Source organism: Dendrobates tinctorius, unplaced genomic scaffold (assembly GCF_039654945.1).
Source record: "Dendrobates tinctorius isolate UK_male_01 unplaced genomic scaffold, ASM3965494v1 ptg000443l, whole genome shotgun sequence".
NCBI classification, from domain to species: Eukaryota; Metazoa; Chordata; class Amphibia; order Anura; family Dendrobatidae; genus Dendrobates; species Dendrobates tinctorius.
The window spans coordinates 496,481-522,426 of record NW_027362106.1 but is presented as its reverse complement, the minus strand read 5'-3'; the positions used below and the strand labels follow the sequence as shown (position 1 = coordinate 522,426).

Here is a 25,946-nt window from a genome sequence, read left to right as displayed (position 1 = left end):
GGAACAAGCTGCCACGAGAAGTGGTGAGTTCTCCTTCAATGGAAGTCTTCAAACAGAGGCTGGACAGACATCTGACTGGGATGATTTAGCGAATCCTGCTTTGAGCAGGGGGTTGGACCAGATGGCCCAGGAGGTCCCTTCCAACTCTACGATTCTATGAAACAGTCCACCAGTATATCTTTATGGTTTTCCATATTAACTGTCTTGCTCTGTGTTATGTAGGCATATCTAAGCTGTCTATATTGGAACCTACAGACCTCCGGTAGCCCATAGTCCTCCTGCAATTTTCCAAAATACACTAGTCCTTGTGTGTTCTGTATCTGAACCATCTACTGTATTCCCAGTCTCTCCCAATTTTTAAACTCTCCCATTTTATCAAACTCCGGCAATATTTCATTTTGCCATATCGGGAAAAAATTTGTTAGGTGTTCCACTCCCCTATCTTCTTTATTGCCTCTCTAACCTTATGTACCAGTGCCATAGTGCAGTATAACAATCCCATTTTCCTAAAGCTACCTGCTTCCAGCCCCTGAACCAGTGGATCCTTCCCAACACCTGAGCCAACATCTTTGTACTGAACCCATGCCAACTGCTTCCCTCCAACCCCTCTTCTGTTGGCCCTGAGGTGCTAGATAATAGATCCAAGGGTTCAGAAGCGCCTTGGGCCTCTGCAATATTTCAAGTCTAATCCTCGGCTGTCTCCCCCCCCCCCCCCCCCCACAAGACCCATAAATAAAGAATTAATGGTACGGAGCCATCTTTTGGGAAACCATATGGGGCATTGTGAAGCATGTATAACTGGAGCATCAGAATCATCTTGATCAAACGTATCCTTCCCACCACTGAAAGATGTAATTTACACCATGCCCCTACTTTACTCCTGAACCTACCCAACAATGGAGTCAGGTTCAAGTCCACATAACTTGAGAGTGGAAGTGCCACCTGAATGCCCAAGTGTTTAACCCCTTCATGACCAAGCCTATTTTGACCTTAATGACCAGGCCATTTTTTGCAATTCTGACCAGTGTCCCTTTATGAGGTAATTACTCAGGAACGCTTCAACGCATCCTAGCGATTCTGAGATTGTTTTTTCGTGACATATTGGGCTTCATGTTAGTGGTAAATTAAGGTGGCTAATTTTTGCGTTTGTGAAAAAAAATCAGAAATTTGGCAAAAATGTAGAAAATTTCGCAATTTTCAAATTTTCAATTTTTATTCTGTTAAACCAGAGAGTTATGTGACACAAAGTGGTTACTAAATAACATTTCCCACATGTCTACTTTACATCTACTACTTTGTATTGTTAACGTTGTTACTTATGACTTGTGTTTTGAAACTGTTAAACTGTAAAGCGCTGCGGAATATGTTGGCGCTATATAAAGATGATTATTATTATTATTATTATTATTATTATTTACATAAGCACAATTTTGGAAACAAATTTTTTTTTCTTAGAACGTTATAAGGGTTAAAATTGACCAGTGATTTCTCATTTTTACAACAAAATTTACAAAACCATTTTTCTTTTTAGGGACCACCTCACATTTGAAGTTACTTTGAGGGGGTCTATATTGCAGAAAATACCCAAAAGTGACACCATTCTTGAAACTGCACCCCTCAAGCTACTCAAAACTACATTCAAGAAGATTAATAACCCTTCAGGTGTTTCACAGGAACTAAAGCAAAGTGGAAAGAAAAATTGGACATTTTAATTTTTCCAACAAAAATTTTCTTTTAGCATCAATTTTTTCATTTTCACATGGGTAACAGGATAAAGTGGATCCTACAGTTTGTTGTGCAACTTCTCCTGAGTACACCGATACCTCATATGTGGTCATAAACCACTGTTTGGGTGCATGGCAGGGCTCAGAAGGGAAGGAGCGCCATTTGACTTTTTGAATGGAAAACATTCTGGAATATTTAGCGTTTGCCACGTAGCGTTTGGAGAGCCCCTGTGCGCCTAAATTGGACCCCAAGGGTTGTTGTCCAGTTTGTCCTGAGTACACCAATGCCCCCATATGTGGGGTGGAACCACGGTTTGGGCGCACGGCAGGGCTCAGAAGGGAAGGAGAACCACTTGACTTTATGAAATGAAAATTACCTCTAATCGTTAGCGGACACCATGTCGTGTTTGGAGAGCCCCTGTGTGCCTAAACATTGGAGCACCCCCACAAGTCACCCCATTTTGGAAACTAGACCCCCTAAGGAACTTATCTAGATGCATAGTGAGCACTTTGAACCCCCAATTGGTTCACAAAAGTTTATAACGCAGTGCCGTGAAATTAAAAAATATTTTTTTCCCCTCTAAAAATTATTTAGTGCGCAATTTTTTATTTTCACAAGGGTACCAGGAGAAACTGGACCCCAAAAGTTGTTGTCCAGTTTGTCCTGAGTACGCTGGTACCCCATATGTGGATGGGGACCACTGTTTGGGCACACGTCGGGGCTCGGAAGGGTAGTAGTGACGTTATGAAATGCTGACTTTGATGGAATGGTCTGCGGGCGTCATGTTACATTTGCAGAGCCCCTGATGCGCCTAAACAGTAGAAACCCCCCACAAGTGACCCCATTTTGGAAACTAGACGTTCCAAGGAACTTACCTAGATGTATGGTGAGCACTTTGAACCCCCAAGTGCTTCACAGAAGTTTATAACGCAGAGACGTGAAAATAAAAAAATAATTTTTTTTCCCACAAAAATTTTTTTAGCCCCCAATTTTATACTTTCCCAAGGGTAACAGGAGAAATTAGACCCCCAAAGCTGTTGTGCAATTTTTCCCGAGTACGCTGATACCCCATATGTTGGGGTAAACCACTGTTAGGGCACACGTCGAGGCTTGGAAGGGAGGGAGCACTGTTTGACTTTTTGAACGTAAAATTGGCTGGAATCAATGGTTGCACCATGTCGCGTTTGGAGACCCCCTGATGTGCCTAAATAGTGGAAACCCCTCAATTCTAACTCCAACCCTAACCCCGACACACCCCTAACCACCGCCCTAACCCTAAAACCAACCCCAACACACCCCTATTTCCAACCCTAACCCTATTTCCAACCCTAACCCTAGTCCCATTTCCAACCCTAACCCTATTTCCAACCCTAACCCTAATCCCATTTCCAACCCTAACCCTATTTCCACTTCCAACCCTAATGGAAAAATAAAAATTTCTATATTTAATAGTTGCCTATGAGGGTGATAAACAGGGGGATAATTTACTTTTCATTCTATTTTGATCACTGTGAGAGTTTATCACAGTGATCAAAATGAATGAATGAATCTGTAGCCGGCGGGCGCATTCCGCTCGCCATTTTCCAAGATGGCGGCGCCCATGAAGCAGGACGGCGGGACACTGGGAGCCGGAGAGGGGCATCGGAGGTACCAAAGGGGGGGGGGGGGGGTCGTAAGGTCGGGGGAGCGGAGAGAAGGGGGAGGTGTTATGAATGAGTCACCGAAGGAGGAAAAAACAAAAATACAAGCTATGTCCAGAAAACCGGAGAGGTTGGTAGCTATCGGATTGCAGACCCCTGATCCTATCCACAACAACTAACAGTAGCCGTGGGGGGTTCCTACGATGCCCTAGACCCCTCGAACACAGCCAGAGAACTAAATAGGCCTAAAGAAAGAAAGGGGAAATCTAAACTGCCCCAGAGCAGACCCCAAAGCAATAGGCAGCCCCCAACATATAATGACGGTGAAGCAGGATGAAAACACTAACACAGATAGAAAGATAGGTTGAGCAAACGATGGGGTCCAAGCCAACCAAAAAGGACAGGATAGAAAAACTGCTGTCTGCAATCCGCAAAAAACCCTACCAAAAAATGTCCCAACCGTCTGATAGGAAAAACAGGCCCTGAAGTCGCTAGGACTTCAAAAAGACTCTATCAGCACTCAGGTAAACTCTGAAGACAGAGCAAAGAGACAAACTGATGAGAGACAAAAATGGAACTCAGCACACCCCCGACCGGGGATGACTGAACTCCAAAAAAAACAAGGTAAGCAAAACTAATAAGTTCAATAGCAGAGCAAAAACTTATCTTTGGGAAGCAGGAATCAGACTGGTCTCCAAGAATCCAGCAGAGAAATCACCAGCGACTCAGAAGGGCGTCGGCTGCCTTATATCCAGTCAGAATTTCCTGTTACCCAGTAATCATCTACCAGATCAGGTGTTTGGTAATCAGCCTCACTACCTACCTTCACCAGAAGAGGGAGTTCATCAGACATTGACGGTGAAGGGGAAAATGAACTCACAACAGTACCTCCCCCTTGAGGAGGGGTCACCGAACCCTCATCCACGCCACCAGGGCGATCAGGATGGGCCCGATGAAAGGCACGAACCAATCTTTCGGCATGAATATCGGATGCAGGGACCCAAGAATTATTCTCCTGGCCATAACCCTTTCATTTAACCAAATACTGGAGTCTCCGTCTAGCCAGGCGAGAATTCAGTATCTTCTCAACCTCATATTCCACATTACCTTCAACCAATACCGGGTCAGGAGGTGCCACCACAGGAACTACTGGCTCAACAAACCTCTTTAACAGAGACTTATGAAACACGTTATGGATCTTAAATGTAACAGGAAGAGCCAATCAAAAAGAGACTGGATTAAGAATCTCCAAAATCTTGTAAGGTCCAAAAAATCTAGGTTTAAACTTTGGAGAAGCCACCTTCATAGCGATATTCTTTGATGACAACCAATCCATATCACCCACCTTAAACTGGGGACCAATGGTCCTATGCCGGTTGGAAAACCGCTGGGCCTTTTCCTGGGAGAGAGACAACTTATCCACTACTTGGTCCCAGTTCTGGTGCATTCTCTCCACCACAGTGTCAACACCTGGGCAGGCAGAGGGCTCCACCTGCCCTGAAGAAAATCGAGGGTGAAACCCAAAGTTACAAAAAAAGGTGACATCAAAGTGGCAGAACTAGCTCTATTATTTAAAGCAAATTCGTCCAAGGGCAAAAATGAAACCCAATCATCCTGATCGGCAGAAATAAAACATCTCAAATACAACTCCAAAGTCTGGTTTGTTCTCTCCGTCTGCCCATTGGTCTGAGGGTGAAACGCAGAGGAGAAGGACAACTGAATTCCCAGCTTGGAACAGAAAGTCCTCCAAAATCTAGACACAAACTGAACTCCTCTGTCAGATACAATGTTCTCAGGAATTCCGTGCAAGCGAACCACCTGTTGCTAAAACAAGGGCACCAACTCTGAGGAAGATGGCAACTTAGGGAGTGGTACAAGATGGATCATCTTGGAGAATCTATCACAAATCACCCAAATAACAGTCATTCTCTGAGAGACAGGCATATCAGAGATAAAATCCATTGAAATATGGGTCCATGGCCTCCTGGGCACTGGCAAAGGCATCAACAACCCACTAGAGCGAGAACAAGGTTTAGACCGAGAGCAAGTCCCAAGGGACTGCACAAAATTCCTGACATCATGAGACAAAGCGGGCCACCAAAAAGACCGACTCCCCAAATCTCTAGTACCAAAAATACCTGGATGACCAGCCAATGCAGAGCAATGAACTTCAGACATCTCTCTCTTCCTCCACTGGTCAGGAACATACAATTTTCCAATGGGACAACGCTTAGGTTTGTCCTCCTGAAACTCTTCCAGAGCACGTCTCAAATCGGGCGAGATGGCAGAAAGAACTACCCCCTCACCTAAGATGGTAGCAGGCTTGGTCACAACACGAGAATCAGCAAAGAAACTCCTAGAGAGGGCGTCTGCCTTGACATTCTTAGTGCCCGGAAGAAGAGAGACCACAAAATCAAAACGTGTGAAAAACAAGGCCCACCTAGCCTGTCTAGGATGCAAGCGTTTGGCCGACTCCAGGTAAATCAAATTCTTGTGGTCAGTAAGGACCACGACTTGATGTTTAGCTCCCTCCAACCAATATCTCCACTCCTCAAATGCCCATTTCATGGCTAACAGTTCCCGATTCCCCACATCATAGTTACGTTCGGATGGAGAGAACTTTTGGGAAAAGAAAGCACAGGGATTCATTTTAGATGTTACAGGATCTTTTTGGGACAAAACAGTTCCTGCACCAATCTCAGAAGCGTCCACCTCTACCTGAAACGGGAGTGAGACATCAGGTTGCCGCAAAACCGGAGCAGAAGTGAAACTTCGCTTCAGCTCCTGAAAGGAAGAAACAGCCTCCGGAGACCAATTCAGCACATCAGCACCCTTCTTAGTCAAATTAGTCAATGGTTTGGCAATACCAGAAAAATTAGTTATAAATTTACGATAAAAATTAGCAAAACCCAAAAACTTCTGGAGGGCCTTCAAAGAAGTGGGCTGAACCCAATCATAAATGGCATGTACCTTGGCCGGGTCCATTTCAATAGTTGACGGAGACAAAATAAATCCCAAAAATGAAATCCTCTGTAGACTAAAAAAGGCATTTCGATCCCTTGACATACAGGGAATTCTCCCTCAAAATCCGGAACACAGTCCGAACATGTTCCACATGAGAGTCCCAATTCTTGGAGAAGATCAAAATATCATCTAGATAGATGATCAAAAATTTATCCACCAAGTCTCGGAAAATATCATTCATTAAGCACTGGAAGACAGAAGGGGCATTAGTGAGCCCAAAAGGCATCACCAGGTACTCAAAAAGTCCCTCCGGAGTATTAAACGCCGTCTTCCATTCATCCCCATGCTTAATGCGAATAAGATTATACGCCCCCCTGAGGTCAAGCTTTGTAAACCAGCAAGCACCTTTAACTCTGGAGAATAGATCAGAAATCAGGGGTAACGGATACTGATATTTAACAGTAATTTTGTTGAGGGAACGATAGTCAATACAAGGCCTTAATGACCCATCTTTCTTAGCCACGAAAAAACCGGATTACTTACCGGTAATACTCTTTTGTAGAGTCCACGACAGCACCCACTGAGAGAGGGGATCCGCCCCCGGAACAGGAAACCTACAGAGAGATAAATGGGGCGGTCCCCCTCGCTCCCTCAGTTTGTGTTACCAAGAACAACAGAGGAACCGCCATACATGTTTTAGTCAATTTATTTGGGCAATTCATCTATCTTACCCCTATGTAGTTTTATGTTTACTAAGTTTAATCACATATCTAACTTAAATCACAATCTCCACCACCAAGGAGACCCATGTGTGAAAAATTCTTACGGGAGGGAAGTGAGCGGGTGCTGTCGTGGACTCTACAAAAGAGTATTACCGGTAAGTAATCCGGTTTTTCCTCTTCGCCACGACAGCACCCACTGAGAGATTTCCAGAGATAATCACTTGGGCGGGCACACCGTGTTAAGGACTGATCTACCAAAAGTTAGATCCTCGGTAGAGGACAAATCTAGTCTATAGTGACTATAAAAGGTAGACGGAGAAGACCAGGTTGCAGCCTTACATATTTGTTCAATTGGGACGTTCGCCCTCTCGGCCCAGGAGGATATGGCTCTAGTGGAGTGCGCCTTAATCCCCAGTGGAGGGTCTTCTCCTTTTGTCAGATACGCCATTGTGATCGCATCTCTAATCCATCTGGATATCGTGCCTGATGTAACTGCAGACCCCTTCCTGCTGCCCTGGAATGAGACAAAAAGAGACCTACTCTGCCTCCAGGGACTGGTCCTATCTAGATAGGCTAGCACGGCTCTTTTCACATCTAAGGTGTGATATTTCTCCTCGTCCTGTGTTGACGGGTTCTCATCGAATGAAGGTAGGCATATCTCTTGAGACATATGAAATTTAGTTGCCCGTTTGGGCAGGTAGGATGGGTCCGTCTTTAAAATGAGACTGTCTCGTGTTGTTAACAGGAACGGTGGGTCTACTGAGCATGAAGATCACTCACTCTCCTGGCCGATACTAAGGCCACCAGCATAGCCGTTTTCAATGAGAGGCACTTCACTGATGCTGAGCTTATGGGCTCAAATGGTGCCTGAGTGAAGGCATCCAAAACTAGAGTAAGGTTCCACGCTGGTAGCCGAGGCACATGCACCGGTTCTGCTCGTTGACAAGCCGAGATAAACCGAGTCACCCATTTATTTGCTGCCACGTTATAGTTAAACAGGGCTCCTAGGGCTGACACGTGGACCTTAAGAGTGTTTACTGAGAGTCTCAGTTCTCGGCCTTTTTGTAGAAACTCTAGAATGGCCGTAATGGGTACTTCACCAGCTAGTTTTGTTGGGTGGAAGGCCAGGAACTTCCTCCACACTTTAGCATATATTTTTGTCGTGGACTCCTTCCTGCTTTGTAGCAGGGTATTGATTAGGTTTTTTGAGAAACCCTTCTGCCTCAGTAGCTCCCTTTCAAATTCCAGGCCGCTAGGTGCAGGGCTTTGGCCTGTGGATGGTAGCAGGGTCCCTGCGAGAGAAGATTCTGGTGCAGCGGCAGGATCCACGGGTCGGTTACCGACATGGCTCTCAGCCATGAAAACCACGGTCTTTTTGGCCAAAACAGGGCTATCAAGATGACCCTCGCCCTCTCCTGTCTTATTTTCCTGACTACTGTTGGTAGTAGCACCATTGGAGGGAAGGCATAGGCTAGTTGGAATGCCCAGGGTGCTTGGAGGGCATCTAGAATGTCTGGGTTGTCCGACCTGTAGAGAGAAGCAAACCTTTTTATGCGCCTGTTGGCTCTGGTTGCGAATAGGTCTATCTCCGGTCTGCCCCATTCTGACGCTATCATTTCGAAGACGTCTCTGCTGAGGACCCACTCTCCCTGGTATAGGGCCTGGCGACTGAGATAGTCTGCTCAGGAGTTGTCTACTCCTCTTATATGGAGTGCTGACAAGGAGAGAAGATGGACCTCAGCCATCTCCAGGATCTTTCCCGCGATAGACATCAGTGGCATTGACCGCGTGCCTCCTTGCCGGTTTATATAGGCCACTGCGGTGGTATTGTCTGTCTGGATCTTTACGTGGGTGCCCCTTAACTGCGGGAGAAAGTGAGATATCGCGTAAAAAATCGCTGTCAGCTCCTTTACATTAGAGGAGGCCTCTATTTCATTCTCACGCCACCAGCCTTGTACCATGTGCTCCTCTAGGTGGGCTCCCCAACCTAAGGGGCTGGCATCCGTGGTGAGTACTTTGGAGGGAGTCACCCACCACTGTACTCCCTTCGATAGATTGGAAGGAATTAACCACCATTTTAGGGATTCAACCACCTCGGGCGATAGGGACATCTTCCCTTCCAGCCGCCCCTGCAGTCTGTCTCCTGCAGAATAGCCCACTGTAGTACTCTGGAGTGGAACTGAGCCCATTGCACCGCTGGAATGCACGATATCAGAGACCCCAGCAAGGACATGCCCTGTCTCAATGATATTACAGGTCTTCCTGTAGCATTCTGTATCTTATCGATTATGGCCATTACTTTGGCGTTCGGCAGAAAGCACTCCTCAGTTACGGAGTCCACTTGCAGACCCAAAAACCTTTGACAGGTCACAGGCACTAGTCTGGACTTTTCCCAGTTAATTAGCCAACCCAGTGTTTGTAGGGATGAGATAATCCTAGCTATTCTTGCTTCACACTGTGTAACAGAATTCCCCACTATGAGCAGGTCGTCTAAGTAAGGGACAACTAAGGTGTCATTCAGCCTTACATACGACATTACTTCCAGCATTAATATGGTAAATACCCGAGGAGCCATGGATAGCCCGAATGGCATTGCCGCAAACTGGAAATGCTGAATCCGACCTTTGAACCAGACTGCTACCCGAAGGAACCTCTGGTGCCCTCGATATATGGGGAGATGGTAGTAGGTGTCCTTTAGGTCCAAGACTGCCATATAACACCTGGGAAACAAAAGCTTTATTGCAGACTTAATCGACTCCATCTTAAACGACCTCAGTCTTAGGAAGGTATTAAGTTTCTTTAAATTTATTATAGTCCTGTAAGAGCCATCTGGTTTTGGGACTAAAAATAGAGAATAAAAGCCCACCCCTATTTTGTCGTCTGGGACTTCTACTAGGACCTGTTTAGTTAGCAGTACTGCAATCTCCATCTCCAGTGCTTCCTGCTGTGATCGGGACTTCATAGAAGTCAATAGGAAGGAGTTCGGTGGATACCGAACAAATTCTAATTTTAGGCCTGATGACACAATATCTAAGGCTCACGGGTTTGATGTCACCTTCATCCATTGGCGGCTGAATCTTAATAGCCTGCCACCTACCGGTGTAACGGTTTTATCGGGATCTGTCTCCCCTGAAGGGACGTTTCCCGAATAGGTTGCCTCTCTGCTTGGGGTCCTTATTTCCCCAGCGGTCCTGGGGTCTAAAGTCCTTCTTTTTACCGAACGGCGGCTTCCTGTAGGCCCTCCTGTTGAACGGAACATACGGGTTAGGGAACCCCTTCTTCCTCTCCCCCGCTTTTGTCAAAATCTCATCCAGTTCCGTACCAAACAGGTACTTACCCTGGCAGGGTATAGCACACAATCTAGTTTTTGTTTGTGTGTCTCCTTTCCACCCCTTCAACCATAAGGCCCGCCTGCCTGCATTGGTCAGTCCTGCCGCTCTAGCCGACAACCGGAGAGAATCCGCGGAGGAGTCGGAGAGGAAGGCCGCTGCTCCCTTAATGAGGGGTATAGAGGAAAGAAGTCTACTCCTAGCTACTCCATTTTTAATATTGTCCTCCAAGTCGTTCAGCCACACCAACATTGATCTTGCCGTACAAGTGGCTGCTATTGCGGGCTTAAAGGCTGCCGTACAAGCTTCCCAAGATCTTTTGAGGAATGTATCGGTCTTACGATCCGAAGAATCAGCCAAAGTTCCCGAATCCTCTACCGGCAAGGAGGATCTACGGGAGGTAGAGGCCACTGCCGCATCCACCTTGGGGGCTCTCGACCAGGCTGTTAACTCCTCATCGTCAAAGGGATACTTACGCTTTGACGATAAGGGGAGGAAGGTTCTCTGACCTTGTTTCTCCCATTCCCTCTTAACTAGGTCTTTTACAGCTGGGACCACTGGGAAAGCTCGGACCTTTTTACGGGAAATACCCACAAACATTATGTCCTGAGGGGTCTTGGGGTCCTTACTCTCCGGCAACCCCATGGTATTTCGGACAGACTTCACAAGATTACTGATACTGTCCGTGGGGAAACACGTCTGATCCTCGTCCTCTGAGGAAAGGTATTCCTGGGACTTATCGGAATCTAGCTCTCCGGTATCTGACGGCGACCTTGACGCCAGCGAGACTCCTCCTTTAGGCGAACGTATTTCTCTCACGGAGGAGTGACCCCCTAGACTACTGGAACTGCCTAAGGCCCGTAGTTCCTCTCTTATCATTGCCCGGATATCCTCCTTCTTTCGTGAGGATTCCTCCTGTAAGGCCTCCTCAATACATGATTGGCATAATCTCTTTGGGTGGCCATCCAGGAGGGGCTGCGAACATAAGGCACACTCTCTATGTTTCGCCTTCTCTGTTCTTTTAGCCTAAAGAAGGTATGGACCAGAAAGAGAAGGCTATCAATTATCTATCCTGACCAAAAAAACACTCACCCGTGAATTTCGTCAGCAACTACCGGCTGCGGTGTCCGAGACCCAGGCTGAGGCGAGGCATGGGACGACTTCTTTTCCTTACGTTTCTTCTCTAACGGCTCATCTTGCCTGGAAGGTCCACTGGATTCCTTCCTAGAGCTGCCACTTTTTCTGGTGCTATTGGTTCTCCTTGTAGCACTGCTCTGTCTACTGCCAAGTGGGGATACCACTAGCTGACCTAATGGGAGCGAAGCACCAGCGCTGTGTCTGTGGCTTCCTTTTAAAGCCTTTGCTATAGCTGCTCCTCCTCTCTTTTTTTTTTTGTCCACCATTTTTTTTCTCTCTCTCCCCCTACTGCGCATGCGCGGGCGTTGTCCCGCGGTCTCTGCCTTCAGCCTGATCCCGGAAGTCCTTCTCCACTTCCGGGTTGCCTCTCCTGGAGCGCTGGGTCACCGCAAATAGTGATGCGACCGGCAACACCGCGCGTCTGCGCCCCCCCTCCACGCACGGGGTCCTTCTCCTGCCGCAGGTATGACTCCCAGCGGCGCCACTCAGCACACACGCTCAAGCCCTTCTGCCACTCGGGGGGGGCGCGCGGCCTCAGTACGCCCCGATGGCGTTAGTAATGCGTCTACCCCCTAGGGGGGGGGGGGTGGGGGGGGGGGGGGTTAAGTATAGCCATGCCCCCAGTGAGCTTTGGCACCACTGTCGCCTCCAGCCTCACCTGCATTACACCAGCTCTGGGGGGGGGGGGGGGGGGGGGGGAATACACCTCTCCGCCTGACGCTGCCTCCGGTCCTGGGGCCCCTGCTGCTCATATTCTGCACGCAGGCGGCTACCAGACCAGGCATCCTCTTCTGCGGGTTCCTTTCCAGGAACAGGAAACCAAACTGAGGGAGCGAGGGGAACCGCCCCATTTATCTCTCTGTAGGTTTCCTGTTCCGGGGGCGGATCCCCTCTCTCAGTGGGTGCTGTCGTGGCGAAGAGGAAAAAAACCCAGCACCTAAGGGTGAAGAGGATGGTCTAATATGACCCTTCTCCAACGACTCCTTAATATAGGATCGCATAGCCTCGTGCTCGGGTACAGATAAATTGAAAAGTCGACCCTTGGGAAATTTACACCCAGGGCTCAGCTCAATTGCACAGTCATATCTCCTATGAGGAGGCAAAGACGCAGACTCATTCTCACTAAATACATCATAATAATCAGCCAAATAGTCAGGAACATCATGCGACTGGGGAGAGGTGGAGAAAACAGGAACATCACTAAGGGCACACCGACAACCCCAACTCACCACAGACACAGATTTCCAATCCAAAACTGGATTATGGATTTGCAACCAGGGAAACCCCAGAACAATGGTATCATGCAAATTATGCAACACCAAAAACCCTAACCCTAACCTGGGTCCAAAACTGAGGTTTATTCTTCGCCAAAGGAGTAGCATCAATACCCCTCAAAGGGATAGGCGTCCGCAGAGGTGTCATAGGAAATCCACAACGTTTAGCAAAATTCAAGTCCATCAGGTTCAGAGCTGCTCCCGAATCCACAAAAGCCTTAGTGGAAAATGTGGACAGGGAGCAGATCAGAGTAATTGCCAGAAGAAACTTAGGTTGAACACCACCCACAGCAAAAGTGTGTGCAAAACGTTTCTCTTGTTTAGGGCAGACAGAAATAATATGCGAGGCATCACCACAGAAGAAACACAGCTTATTACGCCTTCTGAACTCCTGACGCTGTGCCCTAGACAAAACTATCACATTGCATAGGTTCAGACATTTGTTCAACAGGTGGCAACACCTCTCGTGCGGTTTTGCGTTTACGCAAACGCCGATCAACCTGAATGGCTAATGACATAGAATCGTCAAGACCAGAGGGAACAGGAAATCCCACCATAGTATCTTTTACGGTTTCTGACAAACCCTTCCGAAAGAGAGCTGCCAAGGCACCATCATTCCAGGTAGTAAGGACCGCCCACTTTCAGAATTTTTGACAGTACAACTCTGCAGAATCCCGACCCTGGCTCAATGCCAACAGGGCCTTTTCAGCCTGATCAATAGCATTAGGTTCATCATACAACAACCCCAAGGCTTCAAAAAATGCGTTAACATTAGTAAGAATAGGATCATCAGGTTTCAAAGAAAACGCCCAATCCTGGGGATCGCCGCGCAGCAAAGAGATGACAATTTTAACCTGCTGCGCGGAGCTCCCCGACGAGTTAGGCTTCAAGGCAAAAAATAATTTACAATTATTCTTAAAATTCAAAAATTTAGACCGATCCCCAAAAAACCCATCAGGAGTAGGGATCTTTGGTTCAGCAGCATGTGAATGAGCAAGATAGGCGGAAATTCCCTGCACTTCAGCAGTGAGCTGCTCCACACGATCAGACAATTGCTCTAAATTGAGAAAGAAAAAAAAAATTCCCCCTACGGCCTCAGAGAGAGGAAAAAATCTACACAAAAAAAAAAAGACACTTTTTTTTTTTTTTACAATTCTTTCCTGCTATTGAGTACCCTAGGATCTGCGGTATGGCTGGTGATTCTGTTATGAATGAGTCACCGAAGGAGGAAAAAACAAAAATACAAGCTAAGTCCAGAAAACCGGAAAGGTTGGTAGCTATCGGATTGCAGACCCCTGATCCTATCCACAACAACCAACAGTAGCCGTGGGGGGTTCCTACGATGCCCTAGACCCCTCGAACACAGCCAGAGAACTAAATAGGCCTAAAGAAAGAAAGGGGAAATCTAAACTGCCCCAGAGCAGACACCCAAAGCAATAGGCAGCCCCCAACATATGACGGTGAAGCAAGATGAAAACACTAACACAGATAGAAAGATAGGTTGAGCAAACGATGGGGACCAAGCCAAACAAAAAGGACAGGATAGAAAAACGGCTGTCTGCAATCCGCAAAAAACCCTACCAAAAAATGTCCCAACCGTCTGATAGGAAAAACAGGCCCTGAAGTCACTAGGACTTCAAAAAGACTATCAGCACTCAGGTAAACTCTGAAGACAAAGCAAAGAGACAAACTGATCAGAGACAAAAATGGAACTCAGCACACCCCCGACCGGGAATGGCTGAACTCCAAAAAACAAGGTAAACAAAACAAAACTAATAAGTTCAATAGCAGAGCAAAAATTTATCTTTGGGAAGCAGGAATCAGACTGGTCTCCAAGAATCCAGCAGAGAAATCACCAGCGACTCAGAAGGAGGTCGGCTGCCTTATATCCAGTCAGAATTTCCTGTTACCCAGTCATCATCTACCAGATCAGGTGTTTGGTAATCAGCCTCACTACCTTCCTTCACCAGAAGAGGGAGTTCATCAGACATCGACGGTGAAGGGGAAAATGAACTCACAACAGGGAGGGGAGCAGATGATGACGGCGTGAATCGGGGGGGGGTGGGTCGGATCTAGGTCTGCAGCCATGTCCGAAGCTATTGTAGCATCGGCCATGGCTGGAATGTAATATTTAATCAATTTTCATAGATGAAATATTACTATCGCTCTGATTGGCTGTTAAAAGTGAAACAGCGAATGAGAGCGATCGTAGCCACGTGGGGGTGAAGCCACGCCACGCCCCCTGTGGTGAAGAACAAAGCCCCCTGTATCTGCGGGTCGGGTGACCTTTTAGTGACCCCTGTCACTCGACCTGCAGGGGGGCTTTAACCCCTTTACCCCCTGCACCCCTCAAGGTGCTCAAAACCTCATTGAAGTTTATTAACCCTTCAGGTGCTTCACAGGAATTTTTTGAATGTTTAAAAAAAAAGGAAAAAAAAAAAAAAAAAGAAAAGAACATTTAACTTTTTTCACAAAAAAAGTTACTTCAGGTCCAATTTTTTTTATTTTATCAAGGGTAACAGGAGAAATTGGACTGCAAAAGTTATTGTGCAATTTGTCCTGAGTACGCTGATACCTGATATGTGGGGGGGAACCACTGTTTCGGCGCATGGCAGAGCTCAGAAGGGAAGGAGCGCCGTTTGACTTTTTCAATGCAAAATTGAATTGGCTGGAATTCAGATCGGATGCCATGTCACGTTTGGAGAGCCCCTGATGTACCAAAACTGTGGAAACCCCCCACAAGTGACCCCATTTTGGATACTAGACCCCCCAAGGAACTTATCTAGATATGTGGTGAGAACTTTGAACTCACAAGGGCTTCACAGAAGTTTATAATGTACAGCCGTACAATTAAAAAAATCATTTTTTTCCACAAAAATGATGTTTTCACCCTCAATTTTTATTTTTCCAAGGGTAACAGGACCCCAAAAGTTATTGTGCAATTTGTCCTGAGTACGCATACGTGGGGGTAAACCACTATTTGGGCGCATGGCAGAGCTCGGAAGGGAAGCAGCGCCATTTGACTTTTTTGGCTGGAATTGAGATCGGACACCATGTCGCGTTTGGAAAGCCCCTCATGTACCAAAACAGTGGAAACCCCCCACAAATGACACCATTTTGGAAACTAGACCTCCCAAGGAACTTATACATATTAGTCCTTAGAACCCAACACCAACTATGGGTACATTCCGCAAGGATAAATGAACACTAAATGCCACTAGAAGGAATAACCAAATGGCACAAGGAAAGTAGAGTACAAAATGTAAACAATTTTATTCTTATTAGAATTCATACATCATACAATCACAAATAGATGCCTCAAATTATCAAAAAGCCGCTGGATACATGGACAGAATAAATCACTACATTATTAAAAATAAACCAATAATGGTGCTACACTATGGCATATAGTACCCGCGTAATTATAAATGAGACCGCTAGAAACCAGATCATAATAAGTGCCCCAAATGACACATTACTCCTAAATTTAGTACCTGGACCTAACAGAAGCGGATCACATTCTTAGCAATTCAAGGGCAAGCCATGACAACTGCTACCAAATGTAGAATTAGTAATACCTGTATATTATATGTCCACGCTATCACCGCGATCTACCCCTTTTGCCGCCAGGCAGTTTCCCTGGCCTTATAATCCATATTCAAAACACGGACTCTCCGTTTCAAAACAGAAAATACAAACATATACATATTAGTCCTTAGAACCCAACACCAACTATGGGTACATTCCGCAAGGATAAATGAATATAGTACCCGCGTAATTATAAATGTATATGTTTGTATTATCCCCAAACCGACAAACTCTGTGAGCGTATTATCAGGACCTTAAAACAAATGCTCAAAATGCTGGTGGAGACTGAAGGAAAAGAATGGGAGCCGTACCTCCCTCATCTGTTCGCATACAGTGGTCGAATGTGAACTGAGACTCAGAAAGAATGCAAAAACTGAGCAACCTGGCCCATGAGAACGTGACCCAGAACCAAATCAACCAGAAGGTCTGGTACGACCATAATGCCAGACTGAGGGCCTATGAGGAGAGGCAGAAGGTTTGGGTGTTGGTCCCTATGTTACAGAATAAATTACAGGCCGCATGGCAGGGACCATACACTGTACACAAGCTGTTAAATGATATTAACTATGTGGTGACCCTAGATGAGCATGACAAGCGTCAGAAAGTGTTCCATGTAAATATTCTGAAGGCTCATCATGACAGGGAGGCCTGTGTCTTACCTGTCTATAGCCTGCCTGAGGAGGGGGAGGCTGATCTGTTAATAGATGTTTGGGCTGGCCCTCAGTATATGGAGTCCCTGGAGTCAGCAGCGTTTAACCCTGCACCCAGCGAGTTCACAGAAATCTTCACCAGGAAGCCACTTGGTATGAAAATGCCCCTGCCACCTTCCAGAGGTTGGATAACCATTTATTGGAAGGATTTGATGGTTTTGCCATTGCTTATCTCGATGATATGGCTATTTTTAGTATTTCTTGGGAGGAACATCTTGTACATATTGCTCAGGTGTTGCAGAGGCTTAACACTGCAGGCCTTAATGTTAAGCCGGGGAAGTGCCACGTAGCCATGCGGGAAGTACAATACCTCGGACACCGGGTGGGACTGCTAAAACCTGAGCCAGGAAAGGGAGAAGCCATTACAGCCTGGCCCACCCCACAACCCAACAAGCACTAATACCCGGCACTGCCACTGGAGTGTGCGGCTGCATATACTTCAACGATGCAAGTTTCTCGCATTGCACACTCAAGTCTGACCCCAGCCTAAGCAGGAAACTTCTGCCCAGAGAAGTGGCTTATGCCACAAATGAAAAATAATGTTTAGGAATTGTGTGGGCTCTGCAGAAACTGCAACCATACCTCTATGGGCGCAACTTCACTGTGATAACAGATCATACCCCACTGAGTTGGCTCAACAGAGTAGTTGGGGACAACGGTAAATTGCTTAGATATAGCCGGATATTACAGCAATATGACTTTACAATTCAACATAAAGGAATTGATCATGGCAATGCTGATGGCTTATCTCGCCAAGGCAGGACGGAACCAAATATGTGCTGGGGAGCTGACCTGCAAGTCAACCACCATGCACATTCATAAGGAGGGAGGTGTAGTGGAAATATGTATTTGTACGTGATGTATGGATGTATGACCGGCAGTAAATCAGCATATGTCCTCAGGCTGCAGCTCTTCATAAAGGTCATAACATATGTTATCCTGAGAAAAGGCAGTTTTCTTGGTCTCAGACCCAAGGGAGACTTCCTGAGAAGGCACAGAATTGGAAACATGTCACACCTCTGATGCCTTTTGAAGGGATACACCAAATTGCAGCCTGACACTATTTACTATGAGAAATAAAGGTTGCACAAACAGTGTTTAGGGAAAAAATAAATGTATTCATTTGTAAAGTAGCCATGGTCCAGTCACAAACCAGGAATTGGAATATAAACATAAAAAGCTGGTCTAGAAATCTGATCTCCAGGCTGAGTCTATAACTTGGGGCCTACACAAAGAAAGTTGCTCACACATTGAGGGGTAGCGAAGCTGATGTGATCCATGTCATGTTCCTCACCCTCACTCAGGGAGTAGAAAACCAGACTGCCAAGTTTACATATTTCTGCTAGTTTCTCCCTTTTATTTTATCACTGTTTTGCATGTCACTAGGTCACTTATTTCCATATTTTTATATATTCTTTTACTGTAAACACTCTACCTTTTTTATTAAAGCTTAACCCCTTAGTACGTCCAATGGCAGTACCCCGCCGCTTTGTTGAGGGTTCCGGTGGTGAGCCTGAATCAAAGTTGGGACATGTCAGCTGTTTTCAACAGCTGACATGTGCCCGCAATAGGCGCAGTTGGAATCGCGATCTACCCGCACCTATTAACTAGTTAAACGCCGCTAGCAGCATTTAGCCAGCACTTCTGGCCGCCGGGACAGAAATACGTGCATCACCGACCCCCGTCACGTGATCGGTGGGTCAGCGATGCACTGCCATCACAACCAGAGGTCTCCTCAAGACCTCTATGGTTGTTGACGAGGCATTGCTATCAGCGCCACCCAGTGGTCAGCGCTCCTAGCAATGCTGTAATTCAGCTCATCATCTATATGTAGCAGAGCCGATCAGGCTATGGCAGCTTCTAACCTCCCATGGAGACTATTGAAGCATGCCAAAATTTAAAAAAAGTTTTAAAAAAGATGAAAAGAATAAAAAAAAAAAAACGTAGAAAGTTTAAATCACCCCCCTTTCGCCCCATTCAAAATAAAATAAAAAATTGACACATACATATAGGGTATCGCCGTGTTCAGAATCGCCTGATCTAGGAAAAAAAAAAAAAAGGATTAACCCGATCGCTAAACTGCGTAGCAGGAAAAAATTGAAATACCAGAATTAAGTTTTTTTGGTTGCAGCGACATTGCATTAAAATGTAATAACGGGCGATCAAAAGAATGGATCTGCATAAAAACGTCAGCTTACCACACAAAAAGTCCTAACCCAAGCCCAGATCACGAAAAATGGAGATGCTACGGGTATCGTAAAATGGCGCAAGGTTGGTTTTTTTTTTTGTTTTGTTTTTTAGCAAACTTCGGAATTTTTTTTTTCACCACTTCAATAAAAAAGAACCTACACGTTTGGTGTCTATGAACTCGTAATGACCTGGAGAATCATAGTGGCAGGGCAGTTTTAGCATTTAGCGAACCTAGCAAAAAAGCCAACAAAAAACAAGTGTGGGATTGCAATTTTTTTGCAATTTCACCACACTTGAAATTTTTTTTCCCCGTGTCAGAGTACGCAACATACTAAAACAAATGATGTCGCTCAAAAGTGCAACTCGTCCCGCAAAAAATAAGACCTCACATGGCCATATTGACGGAAAAATACAAATTTATGGCTCTGGAGAGAAGGGTAGCAAAAAATGAAAATGCAAAACCGGAAAAAAGATCCTGTTATTAAGGGGTTAAAACTAATAAATTTGAACCTTGTATGCGCTAAAAGAATCCATAACCTCAGCGTGTGTGATCTTGATGATTGACAGACAGTAGTAGTACTTCCGGGACTCATCGGCCGTGTGTTCGGTGAGTGGTAGCAGCGTGTAGGAGCGGGGTGTGTGGTCTGTGTCGGGGTGTGATTTATGCTCCCACTGCAGCATAGGACAGAGGGTGAATGCTGGACTGAGTGAGAGGAGATAGATTAACCCTTGCAAGCACAACCTCAAGTCATGTGCGGAGAAGCGGGTATGTGACACCTGCACAAGGCTGGGATGGGCTACAGGACAATAGGCAAGCAGCTTGGTGAGAAGGCAACAACTGTTGGCACAATTATTTAGAAAATGAAAGAAACACAAGAGGACTGTCAATCTCTACCCCCCCCCCGTCTGGGGCTCCATGCAAGATCTCGCCTCGTGGGGTAAGGATGATTCTGAGAAAAGTCAGGAATCGGCTCAGAACTACACGAGAGGACCTGATCAACGACCTAAGGCAAGCTGAGGCCACAGTCTCAAACATTACCGTTGGTAACACATTACACGTCATTGGATTAAAAACCTGCAGGACTCGCAGTCATCAGGGTCTGGTGACCGCCCGACGCCTCAGTCACCAGGGTCTGGTGACCGCCCGTGGCCTCAGTCACTTCTGATTACTTATTAACAGTTCATGGAGGATCTCGGTAGGATGTTATGACAAACATCATGCCCCCAGATCTCCGGTATATGAGGCTTATGCAGATCCTTAGGTCTCTTCTTGTGACCCTAGACAGAGGGGATAATGTGAGATCGGGGCTCCATAGTGCACAGCCCTGGCTGCACTGTATGTCCAAGCTCAGTAGTGACCAGAGCTGTGGAGTCGGAGGTTGGCGCACAGACTGCACAGCCCTGGCTGCACTGTATGTCCATGCTCAGTAGTGACCAGAGCTGTGGAGTCGGAGGTTGGCGCACAGACTGCACAGCCCTGGCTGCACTGTATGTCCATGCTCAGTAGTGACCAGAGCTGTGGAGTCGGAGGTTGGCGCACAGACTGCACAGCCCTGGCTGCACTGTATGTCCATGCTCAGTAGTGACCAGAGCTGTGGAGTCGGAGGTTGGCGCACAGACTGCACAGCCCTGGCTGCACTGTATGTCCATGCTCAGTAGTGACCAGAGCTGTGGAGTCGGAGGTTGGCGCACAGACTGCACAGCCCTGGCTGCACTGTATGTCCATGCTCAGTAGTGACCAGAGCTGTGGAGTCGGAGGTTGGCGCACAGACTGCACAGCCCTGGCTGCACTGTATGTCCATGCTCAGTAGTGACCAGAGCTGTGGAGTCGGAGGTTGGCGCACAGACTGCACAGCCCTGGCTGCACTGTATGTCCATGCTCAGTAGTGACCAGAGCTGTGGAGTCGGAGGTTGGCGCACAGACTGCACAGCCCTGGCTGCACTGTATGTCCATGCTCAGTAGTGACCAGAGCAGTGGAGTCGGAGGTTGGCGTACAGACTGCACGGGAGTCCTGGGTTCGAATCCCATCAAGGACAACATCTGCAAGGAGTTTGTATGTTCTCCCCGTGTTTGCGTGGGTTTCCTCCGGGTACTCAGGTTTCCTCCCACATTGCAAAGACATACTGATAGGGAATTTAGATTGTGAGCCCCATCGGGGACAGTGATGATAATGTGTGCAAAATTGTAAAGCGCTGCGGAATATGTTAGCGCTATATAAAAAAACAAAAAAACAAAAAAAAAAAAAAAAAACATTTCCCACATGTCTACTTTATATCAGAACAATTTTTGAAACTTTTTGTTGGGAGGCTCTAGAAGGGTTAAAAGTTGATCATCAATTTTTAATTTTTACAACAATTTTTTTTTTCTCCAGGGACCACTGTTATGATTCGGTCACCGAGGAGGATTACAGGGGAATAAGCTAGGCAACCAGGAAACCAGAAAGGTTGGTAACTTAGCAGATTGCAGACCCCTAAAACTAACAACACAGCTAGAATTAGCCGTGGGACGTACCTACGATGCCCTAGACGCCTCGGCACAGACAAAGAGTTAACCAAGCGTAAAGCATGAAAGGGGAAAGCTAAACTGTCCCGGAGTAGAACCCCAAAGGAATAGATAGACCCCAAACATATATTGCCGGTGAGACAAGATGAGGCACAAACGCAGGCAGAAAATAGAGTAATCAAATGATGGGGCCTCAAACTGTCTAGATAGGACAGGAAATATACTGTCTGCAATCACGCAAAAACCCTAAAAAATCCAACACATCTGATATACAAATACACTGAGGCCACACGACCTCTCCCCCACTAGATCAGCATTCTGGTGTGAACTGGAAGCAAAGCAAAAGATACTAATATAACAGGGGATTAGAAATACTGAACAGACTGACATAAGCTGTGACATGAGCAGGGTCTAGCACCAATCCCAGCAGGGAATAATGCTGAACCCACACAGCAAAGCAGAAAGCAGAGAAAGGCAAAAACTATATCAAATGCAAAAAGATTCCAGCAAACAAATAACTTATCTGAATGAAATAATGGAATGGACAAGGCAACTGCTAGGTGGATTCATAACTGGCTTAGTGATCAGACCCAAAGAGTGGTCGTAAATGGCTGCACATCCAGTTGGAAGAATGTCTCAAGTGGGGTACCACAGGGCTCTGTCCTGGGCCCTGTATTGTTCAACATCTTTATCAACGATTTAGATGAAGGAATTGAGGGTAAACTGATTAAATTTGCTGATGACACAAAGCTAGGAGGGATAGCTAATACTAGAGAAGAGAGAGAGGATTCAAAAAGATTTAAATAAACTGGAGAAGTGGGCAGCAACTAACAGAATGTTTTTTAACAGGGAAAAATGCAAAGTACTACATCTGGGCAATAAAAATGAAAAAAGCATATGCAGAATGGAAGGAATAGGGCTAAGCAACAGCACATGTGAAAAAGACTTGGGTATACTAATACAGTTGTGGCCAAAAGTATTGACACCCCTGCAATTCTGCCAGATAATACTCAGTTTCTTCCTGAAAATGATCGCAAACAAATTATTTGGTATTATCTTCATTTAATTTGTCTTAACTGAAAAAACTCAAAAGAGAATGAAGCAAAAAGCAAAACATTGATCATTTCACACAAAACTCCAAAAATGGGCAGGACAAAAGTATTGCCACCCTCAGCCTAATACTTGGTTACACAACCTTTAGCCAAAATAACTGCGATCAACCGCTTCCGGTAACCATCAATGAGTTTCTTACAATGCTCTGCTGGAATTTTAGACCATTCTTCTTTGGCAAACTGCTCCAGGTCCCTGATATTAGAAGGGTGCCTTCTCCAAACTGCCATTTTTAGATCTCTCCACAGGTGTTTTATGGGATTCAGGTCTGGACTCATTGCTGGCCACCTTAGAAGTCTCCAGTGCTTTCTCTCAAACCATTATCTAGTGCTTTTTGAAGTGTGTTTTGGGTCATTGTCCTGCTGGAAGACCCATGACCTCTGAGGGAGACCCAGCTTTCTCACACTGGGCCCTACATTATGCTGCAAAATTTGTTGGTAGTCTTCAGACTTCATAATGCCATGGACACGGTCAAGCAGTCCAGTGCCAGAGGCAGCAAAGCAACCCCAAAACATCAGGGAACCTCCGCCATGTTTGACTGTAGGGACAGTGTTCTTTTCTTTGAACGCCTCTTTTCTTCTCCTGTAAACTCTATGTTGATGCCTTTGCCCAAAAAGCTCTACTTTTGTCTCATCTGACCAGAGAACATTCTTACAAAATGTTTGAGGCTTTTTCAGGTAAGTTTTGGCAAACTCCAGCCTGGCTTTTTTATGTCTCGGGGTAAGAAGTGAGGTCTTCCTGGGTCTCCTACCATACAGTCCCTTTTCATTCAGACGCCGACGGATAGTACTGGTTGACACTGTTGTATCCTCGGACTGCAGGGCAGCTTGAACTTGTTTGGATGTTAGTCGAGGTTCTTTATCCAACATCTGCACAATCTTGCGTTGAAATCTCTTGTCAATTTTTCTTTTCCGTCCACATCTAGGGAGGTTAGCCACAGTGCCATGGGCTTTAAACTTCTTGATGAAACTGCGCACGGTAGACACAGGAACATTCAGGTCTTTGGAGATGGACTTGTAGCCTTGAAATTGCTCATGCTTCCTCACAATTTGGTTTCTCAAGTCCTCTGACAGTTCTTTGGTCTTCTTTCTTTTCTCCATGCTCAATGTGGTACACAAAAGGACACAGGACAGAGGTTGAGTCAACTTTAATCCATGTCAACTGGCTGCAAGTGGGATTTAGTTATTGCCAACACCTGTTAGGTGCCACTGGTAAGTTACAGGTGCTGTTAATTACACAAATTACAGAAGCATCACAGGATTTTTCGAACAGTGCCAATACTTTTGTCCGCCCTCTTTTTTATGTTTGGCGTGGAATTATATCCAATTTGCTTTAGGACAATTCTTTTTGTGCTTTTTCATTTAAGACAAATTAAATGAAGGTAATAATAACAAAGAATTTGTGTTTGCAATAATTTTCAGGAAGAAACTGAGTATTATCTGACAGAATAGCAGGGGTGTCAATACTTTTGGCCACAACTGTAGATCACAGACTGAATGAGTCAACAGTGTGATGCAGCAGTAAAAAAGGCAAATGCAATTCTAGGATGTATTAACAGAAGCATGCAGTCTAGATCACGTGAAGTCATTATTGCCCTCTACTCCTCTTTGGTCAGACCTCATCTGGAATACTGTGTCCAGTTTTGGGCACCACATTTTAAAAAAGACATCAACAAACCAGAGCAAGTTCAGAAAAGAGCGATCAGAATAGTGACCGGTCTGCAAACCCTGTCTTATGAGGAAAGGTTGCAGGATTTGGGAATGTTTAGCTTGCAAAAGAGAAGACTGAGAGGAGACTTAATTAATAGCTGTCTACAAATATCTCAAGGGCTGTCACATTGTAGAAGGATCATCTTTATTCTCATTTGCACAAGGAAAGACTAAAAGCAATGGGATTAAACTGAATGGGAGGAGATACAGATTAGATATTAGAAAAAAATTTTTGACGGTTAGAGTGATCATAGAGTGGAACAGGCTGCCACGAGAGGTGGTGAGTTCTCCTTCAATAGAAGTCTTCAAACAGAGGCTGGACAGACATCTGGGATGATTTAGCGAATCCTGCTTTGAGCAGGGGGTTGGGACCAGATGGCCCAGGAGGTCTCTTCCAACTCTATGATTCTATGAATGATGCAAGACCAAGGAGGGGAAAAGCAGACTTCACAATGCACAGGAAGAAAACCATATCACCAGCAGCAACTGAAGGAAGCTTGCTCACTTAAATCCTCCTAATTTAACACCTGACTTCCACTCGTCCTCTTCAGGTGATAGACTTCTGTCAACCCGACCAGCTCCACTACTCGCAGCAACCACCAGAGGGATCAAGAGAGTTCACAACAGACCACATTATATTTGAAGTGACTTTAAACAGACCTACATGAAAGAAAATACCTAAAAGTAACATTTTATAAACTGCACCCCTCAAGGTGCTCAAAACCACATTCAAGAGGTTTATTAACCCCTCAGGTGCTTCACAGGAATTAATGCAGAGTGGAAGTGAAAAAAAAAATAATAATTTTACTTTATTCTCGCAAAAATTTTACTACCTGATACAAGGGGGAAAACTACTGCTTGGGAGCACAGCAAGGTTTAGAAGAGGAGAACCATCTGAATTCTTGAACACAATTTTGGCTGGAACACATTGCGAATGCTCCCGACATGCCAAAGCAGCAGAAACCCCCACAAGTGACCCTATTTCGGAAACTACAAGTCTTGAGGAATTCATCTAGCAGTGTAGTGAACATTTTTAACGCTCATCAATTCACAGAATCGTATAACATTGGGCTGAGTCAATGGAAAATTACCATTTTTGCCACTAAAATGTTACTTTGGCCACAAGTTTTCAATTTTCAAAAGGGATAATAAAAGAAAACGGACCACAAAATACGTTGCACAATTTTTCGTGAGTGCGCCAATGTCTTATATGTGAGCTAAACCTACTTTTGAGACACAATGCAAAGCTCAGAAGAGAAGAAGCACCACAATAAAGTGCACATTTTGCTGGAATGATTTGAGCGTGCCAGGTCACATTGAGAAAGCCCACTGAAGTCTGGTGGCT

The 25,946-nt window shown here is 45.6% G+C and overlaps 1 protein-coding gene and 1 long non-coding RNA gene across 5 annotated transcripts in view; one reads left to right on the top strand and one right to left on the bottom strand.

Moving 5' to 3' along the window:
• MCMBP (minichromosome maintenance complex binding protein) overlaps nucleotides 1-25,946 on the bottom strand; it is a 192,936-nt gene that overhangs the window by 70,988 nt on the left and 96,002 nt on the right. The window lies entirely within an intron of this gene.
• The window catches only part of LOC141077377 (uncharacterized), a 40,811-nt gene continuing 36,546 nt past the window's right edge, over nucleotides 21,682-25,946 (top strand). Inside the window, exon 1 of the long non-coding RNA XR_012227542.1 lies at nucleotides 21,682-21,723. This is a non-coding gene — a long non-coding RNA (uncharacterized lncRNA). The remainder of the gene's footprint in view (nucleotides 21,724-25,946) is intronic.